The 14836-nt window shown below is 42.2% G+C and overlaps 1 protein-coding gene across 2 annotated transcripts in view; it reads right to left on the bottom strand.

Annotated features, from left to right (window-relative positions):
• Positions 1-14836, bottom strand: part of NDST2 (N-deacetylase and N-sulfotransferase 2) — a 396550-nt gene that overhangs the window by 334266 nt on the left and 47448 nt on the right. Inside the window, exon 2 of one of the 2 annotated variants that reach the window (XM_082267466.1) lies at positions 6166-6287. The exons of the other annotated variant lie outside the window; for it this stretch is intronic. The gene's annotated coding sequence lies outside the window, so the exon portion shown is untranslated. The remainder of the gene's footprint in view (positions 1-6165; positions 6288-14836) is intronic. 2 annotated transcript variants of the gene reach the window in all.

Genomic DNA, 14836 nt, shown 5'->3' with positions numbered 1-14836 from the left:
ACTCATTTGGGGGCAGAGGTTGATATTAGTAGGTCAATGTTCCCCTTAACCACTTACTGACCGCCGCAAGTACATATACTGAGGCGGTCAGCCCCGTGCAGGCAAAGTGACGTACCGGTACGTCACTAGCCTGTGAGGCAATAGGGGGCGAGCATGCGCCGCCGGAGGCGCGCTCCCGCCCCCGCTCGTTCACGGACACCTCTGCGCGAGTGACCGGCGGACCCGATGTACACCGGTCACTCGCCATAGTCGGTTACAGAGGGAGAAAGGCAGGCAGCTAATGTAAAACACAGCCGCCTGTCATTCTCCCTTGTGTAACAGCAGAGCTCAAACGGTCCTGCTATGTAGGACCGTTGATCTCTGCTGTTCCACACACAGCCACATCCCTGCACAGTTAGAAACACGCCTCTAGGGACACACTTAACCCCTCCCTCTCCAATAAAGTTAACCCCTTCCCTGCCAGTGTCATTTTTACAGTAACAGTGCATATGTATAGCACGGATTACTGTAGTAATGTCACTGGCACCCCAAAAGTGTCAAAAATGCCAGTCAAGGGTCCGATCTTTTCGTCGCAAAGTCGCAGTCCAGCAAAAAAAATAAATAAAATAGCAGATCGCCGCCATTACTCGTTTAAAAAAAAAAAAAAAACACAACAAAAATGACAAAAATCTTTCCCATAGTTAGTAAACGCAATAGCTTTTGCGCAAACCAATCAAAATATGCTTATTGCGATTTTTTTTACCAAACATATGTAGCAGAAAACAAATTGGCCAAAAATGTTAAACATTTGATTTTTACATTTTTTTTTTGGAATCTCATAAAATAGTGAAAAATATTGTTATTTTTTCAAAATGTACGCTCTTTTTTTGTTTATAGCGCGTGATCAAAAAAAAAATAAATAAATATCGCACAGGTGATCAAATACCACCAAAAGTAAGCTCTGTTTGTGGGAAAAAAAGGACGTCAATTTGTTTAGGTACAGCGTAGCACAACCGCGCAATTGTCCGTTAAAGTCACGCAGTGCCGAATAATCGCAAAATAGGGCCTGGTCAGGAAGGGGGTAAAATCTTCCGGGGCTTAAGTGGTTAAACAGCATTAAAAAAGTATAACACCACAACATAAGTGCAATAAACTGCTTCCCGCTGTAGCATTGTTTATATTTGCTTTATGGAAACCATCACTGTAACTAAAAAGTTAACCTAACAAAGTCCTGTTTTCCTTCATTAGCTGCATTAAATAATGTGAGCCGTGTGATAGAGGATCTCTGCAAAAGGGCTAATCAATCTATGGTAGAGTGTGAGAGGCCTACAAGGATGTTGGGTAATTCTTTCTGTGCCTGGAGGATTATTTATTTGGTGTAATTTGTTCTATTGAGCGTTGAGTTGTGGAGTAGAAAGCTCCAGATAATGATGTGATAAAGTTTCATGATTACACGTGTACAGTGCAGGAGTGGGATGACACTGCTAACATGTTCCTTGGCTGATATATACCCTTTTCCTGCTAGTCTGAAAAACCCAACACAGACCTGTTTTTTTTCAGTGAGATTTTCTTTTTTCTTCTTATAATTTTAACTCCTGAATGCATTAACCTTATCACTTAAACGATAAGAGAAAATGTTCATTTGCCAGTAAAGCGGCAGTATGAGCAGTAGCATTTGTCATTCTGGTATCTCTGAGAAACATAGTACTTCCTGTCACAGGTGAGACTCTACTACTTTTTCATTTGATCGTGAACATTTAGGTGAACCTAGCTTCCAGACTGAAAAAGTAGGGCAGGGATTTCATGCACAATGGTGATATCAAAGAAATGGCAAAATTAAGGGCAATAATACATTTCCTAATAAATGTAGAAATTTGTGAAACTGCATATGTTGGTAAGATCCATCAACTATTCAAGATTCGTTACTCATCAATTTTTAAAGTGGAACTTTACCCATAACAACTTCATAAAAATAATGTTCTTTAGCAAGGAACATGCAAAAGATTGTGGGACTTTATAGGCACAGTAAGATGTAGGTATCAAAAAAGTAGTATTAAAATTTATAATTTATTGACATATGAAATATACAAAAATGAACACATTTGAATAGTATTAAAACCATAAGCAAGCATAGTATTGTGTGCAATTTATGGAAAACTCAACCATCCACTTCAGATTGGATACCTGACGTGTTTCGAGGTCTGGCACCTCTTCTTCAGGGGTAATACTGGAAGGTTTTATGGTTGGTTTGCACGGCGAGTAATACAATGCTCGCTAGATAAAAACAGGAAGGGGTTGAGCCCAGCGGGCGCTGCGTGGTCATGAGATAAGACCCCTAGAAATGATTGAAGTCAGACATTGGGGAATGATGGACAGTGCTCCCAAACTGAGTACTCGGACAGCTGGAGTCCAATGATGCTTAGCAGTTCAAATCAGGACCAAAACATGCAAAGCTACAAGCAATGTATGTGATGAAAAATCAGAACGATGTCAATTGTCCTAATCCCGGTGGAGGGCTGTGGAAGGAACATACATTCCACACTAATAATTATGCTACCAAAATTAGTGTGTGCTGCAAGTGCCTCCAGCACTGCTCCTGTTCCTTCTTGCAGGAGGCTGCCATTTTGCTAATTCCCAGAGCCCCAGAACAGCAGTAAATCTTTAGGCTGTCAGCAGATCCCCTTTAGAAATTCTGCACCGTGCCGAAAAATAAAAAGAAAAAAACTGTGCGTGTGCAGAGCAGGGAACAATATAGGCACTTATTTGCATGCTATACATAGCTATACCTACAAAAGGGGCCAGCCTGAAGTAATCTAACAGGGCTTGAAAGGATAAGTTCACTTAAAAACAAAAAAAATAATAAAACGCAAATTTTTTTGCAGGTAAAACAAAATGTGCATTTATTGCTTTTTGTTGCAGGAGCGATCATCAGATTGTGGATTCCATTCAGGTCTCTTGCACACTGTCAGTGTATCGGCTTACCCGTACATCCCGTATGGGTAAGCAGACAGGAAGATTCCATAGCGCTTTACAGCGGTGTGGTAGTCAATTGAGAACTACAAGCCAACAGCTGCTAAGGATGTCTGGGCTTGTAGTTCATTCTGACACACCGAGTTGCGTCTGAATGACGCAGCTGTGTGGGCGGAGCCCTGTACAGCCACGCTGTTATCAAAATAGTGGCCGCAAGTACAGAGAACTTCTACCCGCAGCACTGCTGCTCCCGTGTTACACATTCCCAAAGGTGAACTTATCCTATTTTCGGACTAAAGTTCCACTTTAAGACCTACGTGATACCAAAGGGTAACCTCCGGCATCTTTTCCTTTCCTTAGGCATGGTTTCTCCTTTTTTAGCTAATACTTGAAGAAATCTGGAAGAAAAAAAAATGGCTTACAGAGAATTTTGTGCCTGTTCAAAAAAATAGTGCAATGTAAAATTAAATAGATAGCGAATTGTAATAAAAATGACAAATATGTTTAGGTAATTTTGTTTTTGGGTTACCAAAATGTTGGGGGGCAAGATAATTAGGCAACTCATGTGCCACTGTCAAACGTTTCCACCTAAGAAATGACATACAAATTACCTGTGTGTGGTTTCTTAAGCCTAGTACACACGCAACGATTATCGGCCGACCGATCGTCCGTCTTTTGTCCAGAGTGGTGTTTTGTTGGTTGGAATGTGCCTAGACTGCACACAAATTTTCTCGCCCGACAAAATTCTACTTCAGAAGTGATGTCATGTGTTGGTTTGCTTTCTTTGTGTTCTTTCTTCTCTGAGCATGCCCATGCTCATAAGATTTTTCCCTGTCGAAATCTGTACTGACTGCACGAAAATCGGCCGTGTTTTGACGGAGGACAAAAATTTTATAGCCTGCACACCAGATTTTTTCGGCCGAAAAGTCGGAGTCGGTTGTCGGAAGCATCATACTAACAAGCCGAAAATCGGCGGATCGGTCGGACGAAAATTCCCTGCCGATTTTCGACCCGTGTGTACGGGGCTTTACACTTGAGTGCTCTGTGATTACTTTGTGTACAGACATCAGCTGAGTATGTTAAACTGCCCTATAAAGACAGACAGTGATCCTGGGCTGTCATCCAATGTAAAACGAGGGCTACTTTCTAAAAAGGAGCATTCCAAGCATGGCTAGCATTTATTACAAAAAGAACTTTAGGAGTCCATGGATCCTTCACACATTCAGCATGACAATTCCCGCTTTTAAACTTCTGTATGTAGATAATAACCTTCAAAGCATCATCATTTTTCAGACCTGTCAAACCAGTTATACAAACTAATTTTACCACATAATTAACAGAAAAAAAAAAAAAAAAAGTACACTGGATGGAACAACTCCAGGCAAATCCCAGAACATACAGCAGCCACGTTCAAGAATTTACACCCGTGAGTGAGTTTACGCAAGCACAGTGAATACTCGGGTACAGCCGTTGGCAGCTGAAAGCTGCAGCTATGTCTCCTGGGCGCAGAAATTTCCTCACAATGTACGTCAGATATCTGCAGGCCTCTGTGTGCATAGAGCCGAAAAGTCAAACCAACAGGTTTTTTTTTTTTTTTTTTTAATTGGGGAGAGTTTTTTTGGGTATGTGGCCCTTCACTTCCTATTCTAGTGACAGAGAGTCAAAAGAACTGTTGGGAAATAGAATCCAGTTGAATCAGGGACTGCAACACTAAGCCAGTCCATGACCTCCTCTAGAAAAATGGAGGTAAACAAATTATAGCAGCCATTTTTTCATACTTTCACCTATTACCAGGCTTTTTGTTTCTGGGTGGAGGAGCGTGGGGCTGAGGATGTTGAACTGAGCAGTGTGGGTGTTTGTAGCTGTAAAAAAGGTAGGTTTTTTTTGCATTCAACCCAGCAGACTGAATGTGGAAAAAAAAAAAAAAAACGGAGGCGCTCTCTGTACTAATTATGCAATGTTAGTACAGTGATCTCCCCACTGCGCTATTGTGCTCCGAGAGGGGGATTTTCCTATCCGCTAGAACAGTGGTCCTCAACCCTGGCCTGCAGGGCCCACTAACAGGCCAGGTTTGCAAGATAGCTGAAATACATCCCATGTGATCTCATTTGCTGCTCAGCGATTGCAGTACTCTAGTCTGCATCTCCCCAAGGTAATACTTAAAATCTGGCCTGTTAGTGGGCCCTGAGGACCGGAGTTGAGGACCACTGCGCTAGAACACCCCAGTCATTGGCATTGCCATTGGCTGATCGGCTGCTGGTTTTCCAGCATGCTCGTTTGACAGGAGTTGGACAAGCTGCTGTACACACTAGGCAAATGTCGGACTGTTTCTCTTGAACCGGCTGAGATCAGCCAATATTTGAGCCCATGTGTACTAAACTGAACAATTTGGTAGGACAGAAGTTGGACAGAAAATTGAGACTTTAATGTCATGAAAAGAGATACATTACTTGAATCAAGTCAGAATGCTAAAGAAAATAATGGTAGGTAGTGGTACTCCATTGTGCCTGCCATAAAGTGTGTGTGAAGGTTCTTGCTTTAACAGACGAACACATGCACAATTTTCTGTGGGTTGGGGACCTTCATTTACTCCAAGATTAAAAACTATGACCTTGGCTCTCTATTTTTCAGGAGTATATGGTCACCCGAGTCCCGGTTCACACTTGTGCTATGCGGGAAGGCTGCGAATTCGCAGCCTGTTCCCGCTTCGCAAACGCACATCTGGCAGTTCACACTGCCATATGCGATACGCAGGGGGTGTCAATCAAATGTTAACGACACCCCCAGTTTGATCGCATATCGCAGTGCGATCTGACAGTTCGCACAGAATCGGATCGCTCAAGTGTGAACCACTGTGCGATCCGATTCTGATGCGGCTGGAAAAAAGGGTCCTGTGCGTCTTTTGTGCGGGTGCAGTGCGAATTTCAGCCATACAAAGTGTATGGCTGAATTCGCATCCGCACCTCCGATCGCATGTAATGAAGGAGCAGTGCGCTCCGAATTACATGCGATCGCCGCACTAGCAATAATGTGAACCGGCCCTTAAGCTCAAAAAACACAAACATTTAGGATAGGATAGGAGAGATTTCTAATCACTAGAGTATAGTAGTTTTCTGGCTCTAGATTACATAGATGTGCACAACATTATTGAATACTGGAGACTTTACAGTGTTTCTAAAGATTCAAAAGTAAAAAACAGTATGGTTCATTACTTGCCTTAAAAGATGATGAACTGCAGGCAGAACTTCACTCTTCACCAACAGCTGACACCTTGAGATAACCTTCTTAGTGTTCAGTGCTGAATCAAGATTCTTCGATGTGTAAAAACCCAACAGAACCTAGAGAATAAAATTTTTTACTGTGATTTCATTTTCGAACTAGTATTACCAATTACTTTTACCAAATAAGTATCACTGTACAAGCAGTGGGGTTAATAATCAGATGCAAAAGAAATACATTTTTAACCACTTCCGCACTGCTCACTAGAGCTGTACTGCGGCAAAGTGGTTCGATAACGTCTGGCGACGTAGACTTGCGTCACCAGACACTTCCCCCCTCTCGGGATCCTCTGGGAATCGAGTGTGGAGATCCGCCCGCTTGTGTAAACACAAGCAGGCGGATCTCCTAAGTGACAGGCAGGGTCAGATTGCAGGGTTCAGCATAGCTGAACCTGCGATCTGTCCTTGTGTCACATAGTCCCCTCCCCCCACACACGTCAGTAAGCACCAGGCATACATTAACCCCTTGATCACCAATAAAAATTAATCCCTTCCCTGCCAGTGTCATTTTTACAGTAACAGTGCATATTTATAGCACTGATTACTGTGGTAATGTCACTGGTACCCCCAAAGTGTAAAAAATGTCAGTTAAGGGTACGATCTGTCCGCCGCAATCCCGCAAAAAAATTGCAGATCGCCGCCATTACGCGTTAAAAAAAAAAAAAAACACCAAAAATGACAAATCTTTCCCTTAATTTTTGCGATTTTTTTACCAAACATAGGTAGCAGAAAACAAATTGGCCAAAAATTAAAAAAATTTTGATTTTTACATTTTTTTGGGGGGAATTTCATATAAAAAAAATGAAAAAATATTAATTTTTGCAAAATTGACGCTCTTTTTTTGTTTATAGCGCATGATCAAAAAAAAAAAAAAAAAAAAATCGCACAGGTGATCAAATACCACCAAAAGAAAGCTCTGTTTGTGGGGAAAAAATTACGTAAATTTCGTTTGGGTACAGGTGTCGCACGACCGCGCAATTGTCAGTTAAATTCGCACAGTACCGAATCGCAAAAAGTGGCCCAGACGTAAGACAGCAAAATCCTCCGGTGGTAAAGTGGTTAAAAAATGACACACTATCTTTATTTAGCTATACCTCACAAAAATGACATACTCTATCTATACACACAAAACAAAGACATTTTTCGCTGTAAATACACTAAGTACAGATATGTCCACGGAATTTCTAACAATCAAGGACCTAGAGAGACCTACAGTGCATCCAGAAAATATTCATAGAGCTTCACTTTTTCATGTTACTGCATTATTCCAAAATTGATTGAATTCATTATTTTACTCAAAATTCTACAAACAATACCCATAATGACAGCGTGAAAGAAGTTTAAAATCTTTGCAAATTTATGAAAGAAAAAAAAAAAAAAAAAAAAACACACACAACATGTTCATAAGTATTCACAGCCTTTGTTGTGACACTCAAAATTGAGCTCACGCGCATCCTGTTTCCACTGTTCATCTTTAAATTGTTTCTACAACTTGAGTCCACCTGTGGTAAAGTTGATTGGACAGGATTTGGAAAGGCACACACCTGTCTATATAAGGTCCCACAGTTAATAGTGCATGTCAGAGCACAAACCAAGCCACAAAGTCCAAAGAATTGTTTTCAAACCGCCAAGACCGGATTGTATTACAACACAGATGTGGGGAAGGGTACAGAAAAATTTCTGCAGCATTGAAGGTCCCAATGAGCACAGTGTCCTCCCATCAGCCATAAATGGAGGTTTGGAACCACCAGGACTCTTCATAGAGCAGGCCACTCGGCCAAACTGAGAGATCAGGGGAGAAGGGCCTAAAGCCTCGTACAAACGCATCGATTATTGGCCGGGAATTTTCGGCCAACGTCCGATCGGCCGATTGTCGGCTTGTTAGTATGATGCTTTCGACAAACGACTCCGACTTTTCGGCCGAAAAAAATCTGGTGTGCAGGCTATAAAATTTTTGTTGGCCGTCAACACAACGGCCTTTTTTCCGTCAGTCAGTACAGATTTCGGCAGACAAAAATCTGATAAGCAAGACTGGGCATGCTCAAAGAAGAAAAAACACACGGAAAGTAAACCAACACATGACATCACTTCTGAAGTAGATTTTTGTTGGCCGAGAAAATTCAGGTGCATTCTAGGCACATTCCAACCAACAAAACACCACTCTGGACAAAAGTCGGACGATCGGTCGGCCGATAATCGTTGCATGTGTACGAGGCATTAGTCAGGGAGGTGACCAAGAACGATGGTCACTCCGACAGAGCTCCAACATTTCTCTGTGGAAAGAGGAGAACCTCCCAGATGAAAAACTCTCTCTGCAGCACCACTAATTAGGCCTGTATGGTAGAGTGGCCAGACGGAAGCCAATCCTCAGTAAAAGGCACATGACAGCCCATCTGGAGTTGCCAAAAAAGCACCTGAAGGACTATCAGACCATGAGAATCAAAATTCTCTGGTCTGATGAATTAAAGACTGAATTCTTTAGCCTGAATGGCAAGCGTCCTGTCTGGAGGAAACCAGTTGCCACTCATCTCCTGGCCAATACCATCCCTACAGTGAAGCATGGTGGGAGCAGCATCATGCAGTGGGGATGTTTTTCAGTGGCAGGAACTGAGAGACTAGTCAGGATGGAGGGAAAGATGAATGCAGCAATGTACAGAGATATCCTTGATGAAAGCCTGCCCCAGAGCGCTCTGGACCTCAGACTAGGGCAAAGGTTTATATTTCAACAGGACAACGACCCTTAGTACACAGCCAAAATAACAAAGGAGTGGCTTCGGGACAACTCTGTGAATGTCCTTGAGTGGCCCAGCAAAACCCTAGACTTGAACATCTCTGGAGAGATCTGAAAATGGCTGTGCAGTGTGCACCGACGCTCCCCATCCAACCTGATGGAGCTTAAAAGCGGAGTTCCGGCCTCAAATACCTTTAACTAAAATGACCCCTATAATACTAATCCATCGCCCTTTACAGAACCGCTATTCTCATACTTACAAGGTGTACGGTATTGGATTTAAGTCAAAATCTTACTTTTAAAAATGCTGTCTGGGCGCGGCCATCTTGGATGTGGGCATCTGAAGCCGCAGTGTAATCTGCTGTGTCCTTCCTGATTCCAGGGAGTGTTCTGGGAGTTTTTCCTGATTCCAGCCTCCTGGGAGTGATAACAAACAGCTCCCAGGATGCAATGCAAAGGCGGAAGTACAATCAAAAATGTTCTGAAAATAAGGTAAGGGACCCCGCCCCCCCAAAAAAAAAAAAAAATGGAAAATGCCCAATTGTTGATCAGCATAGCAAGCACTCCAGGAATCACTAAAGTTGCAAAATAGGCCGGAACTCTGCAAAAAGGTCCTGCAAAGAAGAATGGGAGAAACTGCCCAAAAATAGGTGTGCCAAGCTTGTAGCATCATACTCAAAAGACTTGAGGTTGTAAAAAGGTGATTCAAAAAAGTATTTATACATTAGGGCTGAACGATAGTCAATGTGATATCGACTATCATTCTGCGGGCGTGGCCGATATTCATATCGCCGAAGACACGATATTTAGCATTAGGCAGGGAGAAGTCGGGACTTGGGGGGGAGGAGGAGGACTCACAGTGATTGCAGCCGACACATCCGTCCCACACATTCCGCGGTGAGCAGCGCCCCGTGAGCAGCTGCACAGCTAACCAATCACGTGTGCCTGCACACCTGATTGGTTCCCTGTGCCGCTACTCACGTGATTGGTTCGCTGTGCTGCGCTCTCCGCTCGGTCAAGAAAACTAGCTCCAGGGAAGCAGACTGAACGTGTGGGACAGATGTCATGTCGGGCTGTGTTCTTCTACCTCCTACCACCACTGTGAGTCCCGACTCTACCTAATCCACAGTGTCTTCTGCATTCCACCCAGTTCAATATAGCGATATATATCGTTGAAAAACAAATATCGCAATGTACTTTTTTTCCCCAATATCGTGCAGCCCTATTATACATATATACTTGAGGGTAGGGACTGATGTTAATGTACAATCTATATGTAAAGCGCCTCGTAAATGGGCAGCGCTATGCAAGTACCTGAAATAAAAATATAATGTACATGTGATTTTTTATATTTTTAAAAATTTTTTCAAGGATTTCAAACAAACCTCTTTCATGGTGCCATTATGGGGAATGGTTTGTAAAACTTTGAGGAAAATAATGAATTTAATCCATTTATGAATAAGGCTGTAACCTAACAAAATGCACTGTATACTGAATGGTCCCTGCAAAATCTAAGCAGGATTTGAAAGAACATACAAAACATGACTTTAGTGTGGACAGTGCCTACACAAGTTGCTCCAAGACTTCAAAAAGGAAATGATCAAAGTTAAAGTCTATATAAATTGAACTTTACATCCAGACCTGTCTCTTTCATGTGTGTAAATGTTATTGCCATTAAGTATATGTTTGCATAAACAATGGATGACCTAAAACACTAAGAGCCCATTCACATTAGCGCAACTTGTCAGACGACTTGTCAGCCTGACAAGGCGCGCTCGGTCGCGGTCCATTGATTAGCACAGGACCCGTTCTAATAGGAGCGACACAAGTCGCTCCGACTTAGAAAAAGGGTCCTGTACTACTTTGGGGCGACCTCTGAGCGACTTGCATTATGTGAAGTCTCTGCAAGTCGCGCCGAAGTCGCGGTGCACGCGACTTCACAGGTCGCCCCCCAAAGTCGTGTCGCGCTAGTCTGAATGGGCTCTAAAATGTAAATCGTAATCATATAGAGTCAATCAAGAGTTTGTTGTGAAAATATTGGACATTGTTGCAAAGCCAGCCTATTAAAAGAATACAAAAATGTTGATAAAATACAGCAGTAGTGCTACTATTAGTATATATCAAACCAAGCGCTTTTCTATCTTTTTTGGCTTTTACATCTCGGTTAGTCCCCGTTCACACTGGGGCGACCTGGTCGCCTGACAGGTCGCCTTCCATAGAGAAGCTGCGGCCCATTCTAATAGGAGCGACACAAGTCGCTCCGACTTGGAAAAAGGGTCCGGAGCTTCTTTGGGGCGACCTGCATAGACTTCAATGTTATGAAGTCCGTGCCGGCCGCTCCGAGGTCACCGTGCGAGCATCGCGCCGCGACCTATGAGGTCGCCCCGGCAAGTAGCGTCGCCCCAGTGTGAATGGGGCCTTAGGCCTGTTCCACACGGGAGTAAAAAATGCAAAGTTGTTTAGGGATCTGAAATGAAATCTGAAATGCATTGTTGTCCATGAAACCATGCACACAGAGTAAAGATCAGTAATACAGAGTTGAGTACAATGCAGTAAAACAAAAACAGAAATACAGAGGCGCCTCTAAATGCAGACTGTAAAAGCACTTTTTTAATAATAAATAGAAAGCTCCATATAAAAAAAACTCACATTTTGAGTATGGAAAGCCTTGGTCAATTGATGAGGAGTCCCTCCATGGCGTCCTGTGCAGTGGGACTTGGGGGCCTTTAGCTGGTGCAGCAACCATCTCCCCCCTGTTTGAATATTGCCGGCATTCAAGGAGGAAATATGGAGACCAAATGGAAATGAGGGCTGGAACGCAGCGTGGACCACAAATCCTGCGCCAGTGACGTCATCCACTGGCGACGTGTTTCAGAGCATGCGCCGTGAAGACAGTAACTCTACAGCGCGCTCCTTCTTCAAGCTGGATCCAGAGTTACTGTCTTCACGGCGCATGCTCCGAAAAGCGTCGCCCACTGGCGCAGGATTTGTGGTCCACGCTGCGTTCCAGCCCTCATTTCCGTCCGGTCTCCATATTTCCTCCTTGAATGCCGGCAATATTCAAACAGGGGGGAGATGGTTGCTGCACCAGCTAAAGGCCCCCAAGTCCCACTGCACAGGACTCCGTGGAGGGACTCCTCATCAATTGACCAAAGTGCTTTTACAGTCTGCATTTAGAGGTGCCTCCGTATTCGTTTTTCTTTCATGTCCTGGGAATATCGCTTCTACAATTCCCCCCCCCCCCCTTGCTGATGGACTTATTCATTGATAGTTCCCCACAATAATAGTTTGGACACTAGGCACTTTTCCACTGCAAGTACCGGCTAGTACCGGCTCGGCTCTACTCGGCCCTGCTTGGCCCGGTTTGCTTTTCCACTGCTGGTACCGCATGGTATAGTGTCGGAACGGTTCGGTACGGTACGGTATAGGTTTGCTTTTCCACTAAAGTAGTACTAAAGTTAAGTGGGTGGGATAACAGGGTGGGTGGGATTCTCTGACCAATCAGTGGCTAGTAGTGACTGCATGCAAAGGATTGTGGGATATGGTACCAGTTTGGTACCTGTTGGAACCACAATCGAGTAGGTACTGTTTTTTCAGAGCCGTACCGTTCGGTTCCATGCAGTGGAAAAGCAAACCTATACCGTACCGAACCGTTCTGACACTATACCATGCGGTACCAGCAGTGGAAAAGCACAAAAGCGTGCCAAACTGGTACAGTTCCATGCAGTGGAAAAGCGCCATAAAAGCTTACAAGGACTCTTATTTCCCTGTGTTTTGAAACTAGCGCCGATTTATCTTACCTGAAACAAAAATAGAACATTTTTCATTTGAGTGCAGGAATTTACTTGCATGTTTACTCATTTATGCCCCTTGCACACGTGTCATAATTTACTGATATTTAATCAGGAACGGTGTTGCAAGGGGCCACAATACAGGCAATGAAGAATTTTACTCATCTATACGCTTACACACATTCAAATCGCCTATACTCAACATTACTCAAGTCTTTATGCACAGTTTTTGGCCCCTTGCACATGGGCGTCACAAGTGCCTTAGTAAATATCAGTAAATGATGACACCCGTGTGCAAGTAGTAATGAGAGAGAACAAAGCCGCTCAGGTGTGTCAGCCCGACCTGGTGCTGGTAAGACCCGTCATCCGGAGGATTGCAAGAAAAGTAGAGGAACCGCACTCAGGTAGATGAAAGCAAATGAAGTTACTTTATTCTTCAAATCATAGATGAACAGACAGTGCAGGGAACAGGTAATCCAAGGTTAACGCGTTTCACGGCACACACGACCGCTTACTCATAACCGTAGTGATGAATGACGGAAATCGGTTTAATATACACACTCTAGTTGATTAATGTAATTGCTTACACATTTGTGTGATTGACTTGATGATCCTCCATTGAGGAACCGATTAGTCCGTGATTCAGCACCTGGGATGTTGGAACGTACATACAGAAATGCTTCATAGCGAAGCAAGAAAACATGACAATAAACATTAAGTGTATAAAAGAAATACATAGTGAAAAAACATTTGTAATATTAAAAACATGTTTGACAAAAGGAAGAATCCAAATCGGCATAACACAAGAGAAATAAGTGTAAAGGGTTTGAAACATATGTATACATATGAAAGTATCATTTTCTTAGTACCCTTGTGTAAACATAAGGTGTAAAGGCATGCTTCATGAAATAAATAATGTTGAAATTTAAAATATAAAATATGCTTGTGAATGACTGAAAAAGGCAAATGAATTAGGCTCCATTCACACCTGGGCGTTTTCAGCTCCAAAAACGCTCAAAAGAAACGCTTCCAAAACGCCCAACAAGTAAAACCCCATTCATTTAAATGGCCCCTGTTCACATCTGAGCGTTTTGCAAAACGTCTGTAGCTGAAAAAAGTACATGAGCTTCTTTTTGGGCTGATTATCAGCGTTTTTGATAGATGTCAATGAAAAACGCCTGAAAAAATTGCGGTAAAAATCGCTGGTAAAAAACGCTACGCTCAAGTGTGAATGCAGCCTAAGAGAATGAAAAACAAACAAATAAAGACTCTCATTATTGATCAATAGGAAATTCAAATGAGAGAAAGTGTGTATGCACATCTATACATGTATGTATAAAATACACCTGGAAAGTGTATAGATAGTGCGTAAATGAACATATACATGAAATATGTAAAAATGCAAAAAATGCCAAATGATACACATAGCGCACGAATGTGTGCATGAATATATTTTGTCTGAAGTCACAAAAATAGCAGATGCAAAATACATTACAAAGAATATAAATATATATATAAATGAAAATGTGTATATATAGACACGCAAATATAAATGCAATTAACTGCAAACAAGTGCAAATGCAAGTGACTGCAGACAAAACCCAATACTGTGTGTCTTAATCTACATATCCAGTTCACAGAATGTTATGTAATAATAAATGGTATATATACACACACACGTGTACTAATGACAATGAGCATAGGAAAGTGAAATGGTCATAAATGATCCCAGCTGTCAAATAAACAGAAGCTAGGGAAACATAGGTGAAATCCAAAATGGCGTTCAACTACAGTAATTAGTGATGAAAACTATTGAAAAATATTTTAAAAGAATATTCTAAGAAAACGGAATTGTGAATATATGGCAGTGACTGCACCAACTATCCATAGAAATATCCATAAAAATATACAAAAATATAAATATGAAATATAAAAAATATATAAAAATTGTAATTAATGGAATATAAAAGTTAAATAATGATACATGTATGGATTATCTGAAAATAGTGCAGAGTGTAATGAACAATAAAGGTGATGGTATTAATATATGCGTAAATATGAATGAATAAAAACATGAATGTGAACTC

Source organism: Pelophylax lessonae, assembly GCF_965119305.1.
Source record: "Pelophylax lessonae genome assembly, chromosome: 9".
NCBI classification, from domain to species: Eukaryota; Metazoa; Chordata; class Amphibia; order Anura; family Ranidae; genus Pelophylax; species Pelophylax lessonae.
This window is presented reverse-complemented; position numbering and strand designations above follow the sequence as displayed.